Source organism: Myotis myotis, unplaced genomic scaffold (genome assembly GCF_014108235.1).
Source record: "Myotis myotis isolate mMyoMyo1 unplaced genomic scaffold, mMyoMyo1.p scaffold_m19_p_2, whole genome shotgun sequence".
Taxonomy (NCBI): domain Eukaryota; kingdom Metazoa; phylum Chordata; class Mammalia; order Chiroptera; family Vespertilionidae; genus Myotis; species Myotis myotis.
Window position 1 is genome coordinate 202,555,449 of NW_023416324.1, and position 15,993 is coordinate 202,571,441.

Sequence of the window (15,993 nt, forward strand, 5' to 3'; positions counted from 1 at the left end):
CCTCTAGTCAAATATAAGCAAATATTTTCTAGAAGTTGCAAAACTAAAACAGACCTCTTATCTTATGTGAAAGGTGCCAATGCTCTTCTTTATAATCTATGTAGTTCTCACATTGAAACAAAATCTGTATTATCTACTGTCCAGCTGTATCCTTAGTGGTTAAATCAGTGTAAGACTAATAGTGTCTTATATTTCAGATTGAAGTGGATGGGTGCTAAAAATGAACCCATTAGAATTCTAGAACATAATCTTGGTGACTTCTTAATGTTTCATTGCAATTTATCTAAGGTGACTATTTTGTCTATAAAGATGCCAGCTAGTATCACCTTTGTCAACTTAGTATAAATGAATTAAGAGCCATCCCTAGAATTAAATGACAAAGTTGTATTCAAGGGTCTTGGTAATACCCAGAGTGTTCCAAAGAGAAGAGCAAAGGTTGAGATCTCTAGTAGTAAAAAATCATTCTTGAGAAAAACCAGTCCTGAATTTTTCAGCCTCTGGATTGGTCCACTATGATGATTTTCCAGATGCCAGAACATTTTAAAGTCTTCAGAGGGTAAGCTATAGGATTTTTATGTATATACTAGTGGGGGTGGGGGTGAGGGGGAAGATGTTCTCAGCCAAGCCTGAGCCCCCTTGCAGTCAAGGATCCCTCAGGGGATGTTGACTGGCAGTCGGACATCCTTAGCGCTGCCGAGGAGGTGGAAGGGGCTCCCACCACCACTGCTGCACTTGCCAGCCATGAGCCCGGCTTCTGGCTGAGTGGCGCTCCCCCTGTGGGAGCACACTGACTACCAGGGGGCAGCTCCTACTTTGGGCGCCTGCCTCCTGGTGGACAGTGCGCATCAGGTGGTCTTTTTGTCATTTAGTCGATTTGCGTATTAGCCTTTTATTATATAGGATGTGATTGACACACAACTGAAAAGTTAAGAAGTTTAAGTCCTCAAGTAAATTTAAGTAAAATAAATTATATTTCCCATGTTTTAGCCCATTCTGATTTAAATAATTTTGTTAGCTTTGCTACGGTAACTCCATTGTATTTCCTCACTCTTTCCTCACCTTTCAAAGTATAGAATGCCCCAACTTCTCAAATAACACATATCCTTTAAAATCTATATGCCATATTTTCCAGTTTATTACCACTCTCCTTTGTTGGATGAGTAGCTTTGGGAAGGGAGATTTTATCCATATAAATATCTCATTGACAGTTAATGCTATCATCCCGATCCCCCCCCCCTTCCGCCCCCCCCCCCCCCCCCGCCTTGTTTTCCACCTTAGCTCAAGAAGGACAAGTGAGTAAATCTGTGGCTATAATATCACAGCTCCAAAGTACCCAGCCAAACATTGGCTTTCCTGGTCCTTTTAATATGTAGCATTTCTTATCAGTACTTGAGTTGCCAAGCTTCTTGCTATTGTTTCTTCTGATTTTTTTTTTTCCTTTTTCTTACTGAAGTGTTTTTGGTTTTTTAACCAAAGTTGGATAAAATGGCATTCATCTGCATGCTAGTCTGTGAAAACTTTACCTTGGTGCAAGTGATATAATCTTTAAACTCGATTACTTGGCCAGGGTCTCTATTCTGTCTTAGGAAACCCAATAATTCATACATCGAATAATCCAAGAAAGACATGGAACAGGCACTTCTTTTCAAGAGCTCTAACTGGATTGAAATTGCAACTGAAGACCAAGCCTGATCCAATCACACTGGAACATCCCCAGAGACCTTATGGATTGTGTGTTTGTGACATTCATCACGGTTTCACCTTAAATGTTGTGGAATTGACTCTGAAAACATATACAGATATTGTATGCTATCATTATTCCTTCAACAGAGAAGTTTTTCACTTATATTAACACATTTCAGTTTCTGTTTGAGTTTTCGTTGTTGCTGTCTTGAGTAAATTTGGCAAAGGAGGTACTGTGAGAATTTATTACAGACTTTTTTTTTCCACCTGTCAAAATCATGTTGCTGTTTTCAAGATGGTTTGTGTTGGTGTTCTTTATTATATTAGAAGAAATCCATTACAATTGTATTTTGAGCTGCATCTTTCCTGCTAGCTACAAATGATTTGTTGTCTTAGAGAGGGGTTTTAAGGTCCCCTTTTGTATTCTAAAGGTACAGACTTTGATGCACTAGATTAGAGCCGACCCCTCAAAAGTGGATCTTTCTTTTGAACAAGCACAAGTTGAAAGGGCATGGCAATGTGTCTTGACAAGGTTTCTTCAGTCAAAGTGGTCATGCAGAGCTAGTGGTTTTCATATTAGAGATTCAGCTATGCAGCCAGCTCTTTCTTCAAAAATTATTCCCTGAATGCCGAACTGGTTGTATTATCTTCTATTTACCACACTCTAATTCAACAGAATTAAAAGAGCATTTTCTATCATTTTTACCAGGTTAAATAAAGCAGACCTCATATTAACTGCACATATTTAGAAAAATATCAAGAAAGCATATTTGATGAAAATTGGGACTTAACATCTTGTTTTGTTGTTGTTGTTGTTGTTTTAAATATATTTTATTGATTTTTTACAGAGAGGAAAGGAGAGGGATAGAGAGTTAGAAACATCGACCAGCTGCCTCCTGCACACTCCCCATTGGGGATGTGCCCGCAACCAAGGTACATGCCCTTGACCAGAATCAAACCCGGGACCCTTGAGTCTGCAGGCCGACGCTCTACCCACTGAGCCAAACTGGTTAGGGCTTAACATCTTGTTTTTAAGTGTATGTAAATAGTTACTGGCATCAATATATGATTAGATCTAAAATGAATCTTAAAATAATTTTGTCTCTGGTTTAGTTCATATTCTTTACTTTTAAAATAATGGTTATTCTCCATATCCTCCCACTGAGTCGCATCACTTTTTCTTTTATACTTAAGAAAAGCATATATAGAAATTCTGTATTATAATTGTGTTACCATGTGCCAGGTCTCCATACCATACAGTCCTCTCACCTTTGTCAAGTGACAGCAATGTTAACATCAGTGGCCTAATAAATACTGGCTACAACTAAATTTTATTTTCAAACACATTTACAGCTCTTTCTGGGAACAAATTTCTTCTGGTTTGATATGCTTGAAGATTTGCCAGGCTGGCTCAGATGATACATCTTCATTTGTCTGTTGGAAAAATCTTTAATTATTGAACAAAGTGAACAACACCCAGAAATTTATGGCAAAAAAAGATGGTGTGCGGGGAGGGAGGAGAACAATTAAGAACCTGACAGTGGAGGATCTACTGTAGAGTTTTAAATTGGAAACAATAAACAACACACCTGCTTTTTCAAGCAAGGGAAATTTTTCCTCCAATCACTCTTTGCTTATAATTTTATTTTCTGACTGGAATGTATAACAGAAATAATTAATAATAATAAGAGTATATGAAAATAACACTGAATTTATAGACAGATTTTAGAATCCTTTTACATATAAGATTTTTTCCTTTTTTTTTTTTTTTTTTTTTTTTTACATAATGTATACAAATTCTGGCCTTTCCAGCCTCTCAGGGAATGTTCATCCCATTCTTGTTCAGTTCTATGATGTTCTTGGAAAACATCTCAAAGTCCTCCAAAGTGTTTCATATATATTTCTAATATGAGCTTGCCATGTTAGAAAGCCAGGTCTATTGTTGTCTTATTTTTTGTTTTTGTTTTTATGCCCATAGCCAGTCATGCAGAAGGACTCTGGATATGAAATATCACTTACATTTAAAGCTTCGGATTGAGCTTGACTGAGGAATAATAGCATTTAGCACAATCGCCTCAGATAACTTATTTACTCTCCTATAAAGTTCAATTTACTCAAGGCTGGACTAACAAGGGAGATTCGACTTACAATCACATAGACAGGAAGTTATCTATCCTGCCTTTCTATATTCTTTTATTCAGTATTTGAACAAGTACAAATGCACATAGAATAAAAATTGAATGGCACAACAAGGTCTACAGCATAATGCTGATTCTCTTTATCCTCAGCCTCCAGGTTCTGTTATCAAAATAATTTGTATTATCATACTATCATTAACTCTTCATTTTACCTGAGATATCATGTAATTATATAAACACATACTTAAATGCTTCCTTATTTTACATTTTTAACCTGGTAGTGTAGCTTGGAAAACATTTGTTAACAGTGTACAGCGAGCTAGCAATTCACTTTTGAGGGAAGCATACTACTTCTTTGATAGGCTGCACTTCAATGTGTTCAACCAATTTTTATAGATAAGGATATCAATATTCTCCCCAAATCCTTTCCTTTTACAGGCAAGGTTGAAATAGATATTGATAATGGGGAAAATAAAATAGAATAAATATTGCTAAGAGAGTTGTTTAAAATAGAGTTGAGGCCGAAACTGGTTTGGCTCAGTGGATAAAGTGTTGGCCTGCAGACTGAAAGGTCCCAGGTTTGATTCTGGTCAAGGGCATGTACCTGGGTTGCGGGCACATCCCCAGTGGGAGATGTGCAGGAGGCAGCTGATCGATGTTTCTCTCCCATCCATGTTTCTAACTCTCTATCTCTCTCCCTTCCTCTCTGTAAAAAATCAATAAAATATATTTTAAAAAAATGGAGTTGGGGGGCCATTGAGGAAGTAGGGCTTATGGACATCTCATGTCTCAGTTCTTGGAATAATCATTAAGTAGATGACTGTTGCTCAAGACTTAACAACAAATGTGCTGGATCAATGATTGCTACATGGATATCTATGGATTTTATTTCTTCCTCATCGAGGTGACCAGACCATCTGCATTCTTCAACTTGAAATGAACTAATCCATTTAAAAAACCAGGAACCTCCATTCATATCGTGGGCCTAACCAATCCCAACTGACCTACCCAACATCCTTCATTTACAAGGAGGCCCTAATGTGAACAGCTCTTACGGTTTTGTCCTTCATAGACTGCCTTTCTTTGTTCCCTTCAAAGCCAAATTTAGGTTACTTCCTGAATCTGAGTCCCAGACCAGACTTAAATCTTTCCTTTGCTCAAATAAATGCTTTTTATTCTTTATTAGTTGTTGCTTAATATTTATAGTTGTTGTTTTGTTTTGTTAAGAATATCTATCTCAGTTTGGGTTCTACCAGAAACAGAATCTGATAAAATTTCTAGGGTACAAACTGTTTATTTGGCAGCTATTCCAGAAACACAGGACAGGGATTGAAGAAAGACAGAGGGGAAAAAAGAGAATCCAAGAAAGAGTGCAATTTTAAGAAACTTGTCAATGTGGGACATAGGAGCTCAGCCTTGCTGGAAAACTCCGTTCCACAGAGTAGAACACAGGGTAGAACATGTCTTCGTTCCATAACATTTATCCAGCAACTCCCATCCAGTCCACCATTGACTGTGGGCTGCTGACAGGGACTTAGTTCTTTAGTACTTTTGGATTTCTCTGAGCATAGTCTGGGAATACTCATAGATAGAAAAACAACACTCAGAAAAAAATGCAGATGTCCACGTTAAGTTGCCTTCTTGTAAAGATGTAAAAAGAATATCAATAGGGCACAGACATTAGGCTCTACATTATCCTTATTGAGGCGGTCTTTTTGTATAGAGTCTAAGGGTATGTTCATTTTTAATACTGCAAAGGATCCTATATATTCGCACCAGCAATGCGTGCTTCTTTTATATGTGTTTTCCTACCTACTGAAATTTAATAAATGCCATGATATTTGCTATTCTAATAACTTAAAATGCTATTTTATTTCCATTTTGTTTTTTAATAATTTCATTAAGGTTGACCTATTAAAGATTAAGCTATTAAAATTAATAGATTTTAATAGATTAAGCTATTAAAAATAAGACTAAGTAGTTTTATTTGCTTTTTTATGAATTGTCTGTCCATAGACCTGCTAAATTTAAAAATTAAATTGGTCTGTTTGTCTGTTCTTTATTAACTTTTACAAACTCATCTCATATTGAAGAAATCAAGCATCTCTCTATATAAAAGCCCAGCGACTGATATGGCGGAAGGACCGGAACGACCAGAACGACTGGTTGCGATGTTGCACAGTGACCACCAGGGGGCAAACACTCAACACAGGAGCTGCCCCCTTGTGGCCAGAGAGCTCACACAACAGGAATGCTGCTCATCCAGACCCCAGGCTCACAGCTGGCGAGCGCAGTGATGGTGGCGGGAGCTTCTTCTGCCTTCACGGCAACACTAAGGAGCGGCAAGCCAAGTGGTTAGGAGCAAGCAGGCAGGCAATAAGGAGTGAGCAGGTGGGCAGTAAGGAGTGAGCAGGTGGGTGATCAGGAGTGAGCAGGCGGGAGGTTAGGAGTAGGTAGTCCTGGATTGCAAGAGGGCTGAGGGTCCCCCAGTCCTGTGCACAAATTTTGTGCATTAGGCCTCTAGTTTTTTATATAAGAGGAATTATATTTAATGAGATTTATTCAAGTACTTTGAGTTACAGTTGTTTAATACTATACCGAAAAAATAGGATGGGTTTTCAGATTGATCGATTCATGGATACCATCCAGTTGAGGATAGAAATTGTTAAATTTGCACTGTAGAAAGTCTTATCATTTTAAATGATCTCCAACACTTTGCATGAATTTTTAAATAACCATTATATTTTCCATGCCCTAGTTTTTAACATTAAAAATATCCAGCAATTTAATAGTGTGCTGTTATAACAAAGTACCTGAGAGCAGGACTGAAGCATAAAGTTCATTGGAGGACAACTTAATACAACTGTAGCAAAGAGAATGAATAGTGGGTTGTGGCCTGCCGAAGCCTTTGGAGTCACTGTGAAATCAACCATGACTTGGGAAGAATGAGATTTAAATGTTATGGAAAATATTTAGGGCATTTCTGGTTCTAGGGATGGAATAAACTAAATCATAACTATAGGGTTACATATAATATAACTAGAGGCCTGGTGCACAGATTCGTGCACCTGTGGGGTCCCTTGCCATGGACTGCTGAAACAGGCAGTCCAATGCCTCCTATTGCTCCTGCCTGCCACTCATCCCAGCCCCACTGTGCCTGCCGTGGACTCGCACCCAGTCAGTCCTAATCAGGAGAGGCTTGTGCCTCCACAGCAGTGCTAGCCAGCCACGTGCCCTACGTCTTGCGCTCCTCTGAAGAAGGGTGGGGTGGGGTCCAGGATGCAATCCGCCCTCAGGCGGTTGGTGGGACACCTTCGCCCGGGATCCAGATCTGTCCTGCTGATGTTCTCGCCAGTTGTCAGGAGCCACCTGGCAGCCGCTTTTATCCCGTTTCTTCTTTGCAGAGCATCTAGGGCAGGGAAGCAGCCACAGTGCCTGAGGCCAACTTCCAGGATGCTGGTGGCACTGTTGGGATTGTGCTGGTGGCACTGGTCCGTCAGTGTCTGGCTTGTTCTTCAGAGATGGACCTACAGGACTACTGAGGGAGTGAATGGCTACCGAGGGGCTGGTGGGCCACCAGGTTGGGTCAGTCAGCTGAGCAGCACTCCTGCTGTGTGAGTGCACCAACCACCAGGGGGCAGCTCCTGCTTTGAACATCTGCCCCCTGGTGGTCATTGCATGTCATAGTGACCAAACACCAGTCCTTCAGTCCTTCAGTAGCTTAGACTTTTATTTATATAGATTGTGGATCAATGAAGAGATCAGTCTGACATCTTGTAACTATAATGGTTTATGACATTGAAAACTAAATATATTTATGTTTTGGGCAAGAGGAAGTCATTGGAGATTCTTGGATCACTGAGAAGAAAGTTGATTATAAAAGATGTTTCCCAAAACTAAAGGGGTATGTATGTAATTTGCATTAGAAGAGTGTGAAATAGGAAACAGAGACACCAGCTAATGATCAATAAAGTGTGGCAAAAATCCACTTGAAAGGACAGCTAATGTTCAGGTGGCCCCATAATACCCATAGAAAAAATAAAGTGGATTCTTTCCGAAAACCAAGTCCTAGAGTTGTCAGAGGAGAGCATATTTTGAGATTATCACTGTATAACTATTATGTGTACATATTCCAATAAAAATTGAAGGATTATGAGTATACTCATGAAAGAGAAAAATATTAAATATCTGTGTCAGCCTTTGATGATTCCAGTATCTCACTGTAAGTATAAGAAACTTGTTAAAAATTGGGCACCCTAACTTAGAGTTAGTACCTGTGTGCTGGCTTGTTTTTGCAGATGAAGAATTTATTTTGCAAAACTTTATAATGCAGATTTTTAGAAGTATGTTTTTAAATAGGATTTTGCCTCTGCAATTAGATATTAGGAGAATTTTAGTAACTTTTTTTTATTAAAAGATAAAATAGTCATCTGGAACATTAAGGGAAACAACAGTGCTCTTTCTCTAATAAAAGGTAGAAATTCAACCACATTGGTCTGAAATAGCTAAATGAACAGATTCCCATTTCTTTACTGAAGTAGCTGTAACTGACAAGAACCCTTTTTGCCTTAATACAAAATCATGGAGATGTGATTTCCAGGGAATCTCAATTTGCTATCTCATTAATTCTCATTTTTATTTAATGGGTTCCTAGACACTAGTGTCTCAGCTCCTTTCAACAATACTACTCTCTCTTCCATTTGTTGCTAATTTGAGCCTCTTGAAACTTTATACCACATGAGCATTGATGAATGCTCAGGGAAATAAGACAATTCATCAGCCTTGTAGCAACTGGGTACTGCGCATCAACTTTCTTTGTGGAAAAATGAATGGGTTTGGTAATAAAGTGGCTAGGAGAGCAAATGGAATAAGATTTGCAGTTTATTTTTCTTTCAACCCAATAATTTCCCTCAAAGTATGTGTCACAGTATCAAGACACAATATTTAATATAAAAATTTGACGTTATCATAGCATAGTGTGTGTACTGAGTCAAAGTTCTATTGACAAAGCAATTTATTTCAATGTTAACTATATGTTTAAAGAAATAGTGATACAATTTCTTCATTTCTACATAATAACACTTCATACATTTGAATAGAGATATATTACAGAGTCAACATACATCATTTAAAATTGAGCAGTTATAGGCAATTAGTTTGATATCAAATAATATCCAAGTACTTTTATATAATCCTGGTGTAGCAAAGATTGTTAAGCTAATCATCAAATCCATTTTCTTATTTCATTCTGGGAACACAGACTGTTTCTCAGCTTCCCTGGCAGTAAAGAGGAGTAATAAAAATGGTTAAGTTTATAAGACACTGGGGGATAGGGGAGGCCAGAGGATTGTCAAGGGTGAGGGAAAAAAGGAGACATATGTAATACCCTTTGTGATACTTTAAGCAAATAAAAAAAAATTAAAAAATGGTTAAGTTCTAGTTATGAGATCTGATGTGATAAACACCAATAGAGGGATTGGGCAAAAAAAGGTTTACAGTAGTGAGTTTGTTCCTCTATTACTATGTATTAATTATTGTATTATTTTTATAAGAACAACTGTAAACTTATTTTTGTCCCAACCTATACATCATGAAAGATGCAGATGAGCCTAGCTTTAGGTTTTTCTTCTTGAATATAGCTAATTTCTAAATGGTCCTTCTGAGAAGGCTGTTGGGAGCGTGTCTGAAAAAGATGCAGTTCTAGAGCATATAGAGCTGCCTACCATTGGATCCAGCTATCCATTTGTTTACTAGTTCCACCATTCAGACTGCTAATGTGCTTAGATAGCATTTGGGAAATGTGCTCACTTCCTAATCTGCCTAAATATTATTAATGATTTGCGATAGAGAGAATTTATTTATGCATTCATTGGTTGCTTGCATGTGCCCTGGCTGGGAAGCAAACCTAAAACATGGGGTATGGGGATGATGCTCTAAACAACTGAACTACGTGGCCAGGGCATGACTTGTTTTTGATGGTGAAGAAAAGATAAGCCCAGCCAGTGTGGCTCAGTCGATGAGCGTTAGCCCATGAACCAAGAGGTCACCAATTCAATTCCCTTTCAGGGCACATGCCTGGGTTGCAGGCTTGATCCCCAGCAGGGGGCATGCAGGAGGCAGTGTTTCTCTCTCATGGATGGTTCTAGCTCTCTAATCAATGTTTCCATCTCTCTATCTCTCTCTATTACTCTTCCTCCCTCTCTCTCTCAAATCAATAAAAACATACAAAAAAGAGAAAAGATGAGTTGGTCCCTTAATCTGTATTTGTCTAATTTTTTAATCCAAAAGAACAAGTCTCTCATGTTTAGTATTTAAAGCCTCATTTTTTTTTATCTGTCCATGATTTATTTTTTCCCATACTACAGACCTTTTTGTTTTTCTATAATGTTTCCTTTAGTTTTTGTTTTCAAGTTCTATTTTACTCATTCTCAATTCCTTCAGCCCTCTTATTGATCCTCAGCCATTCTCAAAAGTAAATCATGTGAAATCTAAGGTTCTTGGCAGCAGAGATAGCATTTTCAAAATCTATGAGAGCAGCACTTTTCGTTTAAGAGGCTCCCCCTCCTCCTTCTGAGTCACAGTAAATCTGGTTGATGTCAGTTTAGACTGCTGGTGCTAAAGTGACTTGGAAGCTGCATTCATTAAGTAATTCTGATGAGAATGGAGTTTTCTTAAATCCATTTTCACAATGGATAACTTGTAATGTACTCAAACAGCAGAAACTAAGTATTATTATCTAGAGGAAATGAATTATTTAGGCTGAAAGAACATGTAAAAATATTGAAGCAAAACTGGTAAAAAAAAAAAAGTGATGATGCATTCAGATCTCAGACTGAGTTTAGAATAGTTTGACTCGAAAAATCTCTCTAATTCTCTAAGCTTGAGTGTATCCAACTATAGAAAAAAAGAGGCAGACCTGTTAATTAGCAAAATTTCTTCAATTTCAAAAAGAAATGTTAGCAGAACTTGTGTCTGTATTGATTCATCATTATGAAGGAAGTTGCCTAACTCCCCTTTCTTATAGAAATGCATTATGTTAGTATTAAAAGTAAAACAAAACAGCCCACTTAAATTCATCTTTAATAGAGCAGATTCTCAGTTAGCTTGTATGTGTATTCAGGCACCCAGGGGAAAGTAGCTCCCCAAGAATTCAGTGAAAGAGGAGACAAAATATACTTCAAGATATTAATATTTTTGCAACTGTATTGAGTGCTGTAGATTCTAAAGGATTTGTTTGATTGATGTTTTAGGTACCTAGAGTAAAAAAATTATTAAAATTTTAGAAACCACTTTTAGTGGAAAAACTTATAGTGGAATAATTTAAGCAAGTAAGTACTTCTGGTTCCTTTGAAAATGCCTAAATGTAAAGATATATCTAATATAAAAACGGTGCCAAATTTTAATGTTATAGATGTATTGAAATGAGGAACTTTTTATTTTTATAGTATCATTAATGAAATTTATAATTCAAAATATTTCCTCTGAATTGGACTCTGACACATTGAGAACTATAACAGGAAATTCAAACTTGTTATTTTACACCCAATCTTCATAGATCTACAGCTCCCACTTAAGCAAACTTTCTTAAAGCCAACCTTACTTAAACCAATATTCACTTAATTAGCGTTATATTTGTGCTTTTGCTCAAAGTGTAATATCTGCTCATTTAAACTGTAGATATTACCTCTGCGGTACAAATATAATCTCTGAAATCTTGAGCAACTTGCTCAAGGTCGTGCAGCTAGTACATCATCAAAGGAAGTATACAATCACAGGCCTCTTGCACAGAGTTTATTCTTACATCACTGCACGGAAGTGCCTCTGATGCATGGATGTAAGAAAAGAAGGCTCAAAAGTGTCAGCATATATAACTATAACTCAGTATCAAAGTATGCTTTGATTATGTATGATTTTATAAAATCGAAGTATGCCTCAGGTTAAAGATATTTAATGTTATAGTGGAAAACTCAAAACCTCAGAAAATAGGGAAGCATACTAAGGGTCACCTTAGTGAAAACCAAAGTATATTTGTTTTTCTCTATTAGGTAAAATTTAAAATGAACCAAATATTCCCTAAAATGTGAGAATGAGGCAAAGAGCAATGGTACTCACATGGTGCAGTCAGTGGTTATTCCCATGGCTAAAGATTGTATTCTGGAACCTACAGATGATGTTGAAGGTGTGTCCTTTGAGAAACAAGAAAAACCAAAGCAGGGGGAGGGTTCTTTGGAGAAGGAAGGCAATGAAATGGATTAAAATATCCAAGAGGAAAAAAGGTAACTATCAGTAGAATTTCCCAAAATGGTTATCAGCACCCAGAACCTAAGCTGCTGGCATATCCTTCCAGAGGTGTAACAGGGAAGGGGAGAAGAATGGATAACCATTGATCAGATGAGGATGAGCAAACTCTGAATTGCCCTCACTTGATGTGGGTGACCATGTTTGATTAGCTAAAGATATGTCTTTCATTCGGTGAAAAATCATGACAGTGCATTGAGTAAGCCTTCCTAAATGAAGAAAACTCTCAATGAATATTCAATTTTTCTCTTCAAAAATGCAAAATCCAACTGATGCACAATGTTATGATTAAACCAGTAAGAACAACTGAAAACGGAACATCATTTGATGTGTGCTTTAAAAAATGTGAGGGTGTTAGCTAACAAATAGTAGATTGGAGGGTATAGGTGTCCCTTTGTCTCCAAGGTTACATTAAGAAGGTTCAATAAGGCCTTCACTTTCGTTGATAATTACCAGCAACAGACAAGCCAGGAAGGTTATTAAAAAGCCAGGAAGGTTATGCATTACATTTGACATTCTTATGGCAGAGTAAGAGTATTTTGATTCTATTTTCAAACTTTATCTATATAAAATTTTTAAAACACAGTTTCATCATGTTTCAAATGACAAACAATACATGTACTACAGCAGAACAAAATCTCCCTCCTTTTCCCTTGATGTAAGAATGAGAGGATCTATGTACCATAAATCAAGGGCACAGTGTCATGCACTAAAGGTCTGAACAGAGTGAAGTCAGTTTGCTTTCATCCTTAGTGCCCGCTACACACAAGCACTGTGAACCCAGACGGCTTCACCCTTGGGGAGTGGCCCTCATTAAAGTTCTAATAGAACAAAGACACTGATAAAAGGGGTCATCTATTGCCAGAGCCACACAGAATTGTCCTGGGGACAGACACAAGCCAGAGATGACAAGCTATGGGCTGAGCCGCCAGCATCATATCAGTGCTCTCTCGGGCTCTGGCTGGGAAAATGTGGAGCTCATAATGAATAGCACCAGCAATTCCCCAGGTGAAGGACACAGGTGGGGCAGGGTGATGGGGTCAGCCACACACAGGCTTTCATCACACACACTGCTGAGCCATGTCCTGGCGATTTGTGAAGTCTCCTCTTGTTCTGTCCTTTGAGGCTGGGATCTATGTTGACTGTGCTGCTAATCCTTTATATATATATATTTCCTTGCCCTAATTCATACAAGTAATCCCAAGGTGGCTCATCCTCTTCATCCTGAAAAATCTAACCAATGATACCAACAGTATTAAAAATGCTGAATTAGGAATCAGAAGATCTAATGTATAAACTCTTTCCTACTATTGAGGAGGTGGCAGGAGGCAAATCATGAAATCCCCTTTGCCTCCATTTTCTTATCTATAAAATGGGACTAATAGTAAATACAGTCTTTACCTACCTCATAGGTATGATGAAAATATTGAATGAAAAAAGTGTGTTTTTTTAAAAGTGTATTTTTATTGGTTTCAGAGAAGAAGGGAGAGGGAGAGAAAGAGATAGAAACATCAATGATCAGAGAGAATCATTGATCAGCTGACTCCTGCATGTCCTCCACTGAGGATCGAGCCCACAACCAGGGCATGTGCCCTGACCAGGAATCAAACTGTGACCTACTGGTTCATAAGTCGATGCTCAACCACTGAGCAACATCGGTCGAGCAAAGTGTGTGTATTGTTTTTTTTTATTGTTTTTTTTTTTAATTGAGCATATTATAAAGAAGTTAGCTGAACTATTTTATGGAACTAGAAAAGACTATAATTTCACCTTCACAGTTCAAGAGGCTACCTTTTATACCTTTGTATAAAAATGTTCTTTTTTTTCTATTTAGAATGTGTGTGATTTGTTTACATGGTTATCTTTATTTTTAAAAGGCAAAACATGATATGAATTTTAAGAAATAAAGGTTATTGAAAATAACTTCTAACCAGTTATATTTTTTAAGCAAAAATGATAGGAATATGCATATAAACTTAATCTTATAGTTTGGATTTAGGTGCCCAACATTATAAATTGTAGGTTTCTTCAATAAATTTAGACTTTTGGTCATGTGTGTTCCTATAACTCTAACTTATATGATGGCATCCTACTTTTTCACAGGAAAACTTTATCTGCACCAGATAAAACAGTTGGCTTTACCCAATTTGAATCAGAGTCTTTTGAGTCTTAGATGCACCAAGGCAACTGGACCACGTCAGAGAATGACATGTAGACTTCATTTGTTCCTCCACACAAGTCATCGATATGTCTGTTGAGAAAGCATTATGGAATATGATAATAATAGATTATTTAAAACAAAGTTGTTATTTAGAGGCATACTGGTACAATACATTGTGGATAATAAGAGGGAGACAACACATTGATATTTCTTGTGTAATAGGCTTCTAAATGCTTTACATGTATGAACTTCATCCTTGTAGCAACCCAATGAGATAATGTATGTTTGCTGTTGCTCCTGTAACAAATTAGCATAATTTTAATGGCCTAAAACAATACAAAATTATTCTCTTATTGTTCTGGAGGTCAGAAATCTGAAATGAGGTGTGTGTTTTTGGTTTGATGTATATATGTCTTTATTGATTTTAGAAAGAGGGGAAGAGAGAGGGAGAGAGAGAAACATTGATGTGAGAAAGAAACATGGATCTGCTGCCTTCTGCATGTCCCTTACTGAGGATCAAGCCCACAACGTAGGCATGTGCCCTGACTAGGAATTGAACAAGTTTTAATGCACTGGACAACTCTCAACCAATTGTCACAAAGGCCAGAGTAGGAGTGAGTGAAGCTGAAATTAAGATGTCATCAAGGCTGGTTTCTTCTGGAGGTGCCAGGAAAGAATCCTTTCCCCACCTTTTTCACCTAGAGAGCACTGCCAAAGCTTGTGTCTGGCCACACCACCCTCATATCTGCTTCCATTGTCACATCCTGTCCTCTCTGTTGTCAGAACTCCCTCTCACAGGGCTTCTTATGATTGCATTGGGTCAGCCCAAATAATCCAGTGTGGTCCTCCAATCTCAAGTCCTTAATCAAATCTGCGAAGTTCCTTTCACCATGTGAAGTAGTAGCATAGTTGGGGGATTCAGATGTCGACATCTTTTGGGCAGCATTATTCTGTTTACTACAGATAACTAATTATCCTCATCTTATAAATGAGAAAACTTAGGTATAAGAATTGATCAGGTAACTTGTGTAAGGTTATGAAGCCAATAGCTGATAGAGCCTGGCATCAAATACACTGAGTGTCAAGCTCTTGACCATTATGTCATTTTACCTGAATGGAAAACCTTGGTGGATCCATCATAACCCTTATTTCCAAACGGAGATTCTAGGTCATAATACGAGGTCCAGCCTGAAATGTCTTCCGGAGAGTGAATGAGCTCTCAGCTTTTTTCCTCTGCCCTCATTAGTGTATGTATATACATATATGTATATGTCAAAAGTTCCCAGACTTCAGTGACACAAATATCTCCCTGGCTCAGGCGTCCTTGAGAATGTGGAGTAACCGAGCCAGACTTTCCATGATACCTTTTCCACTGAGAGTCTATTTTTGTGTTTCTCTAATAGCAGAGCCGTATGTTCTTTCTCTTCCCTGTGGTGGCATTTCTGTCATTTTTGTGTACCCAAATCACCTGGGGGTTAGTATAAAAGTGGCTGTCTGGACCCACATCAAAGTACTCAATCAGAATTTCTCCATATGGGGCCCAGATAGGAGCCAGACATCTTACTGATCATTCTGACACACACCAAATTTTGAAAGTCTCTCTAGGATTATGAGTTGATGCATATTGTAAAGCATTTGTGCACCATATTGTTTCCCAGGGACATTTGCCAACCTTTTTAAAAATATATACTTTTATTGATTTCAGAGAGGGAG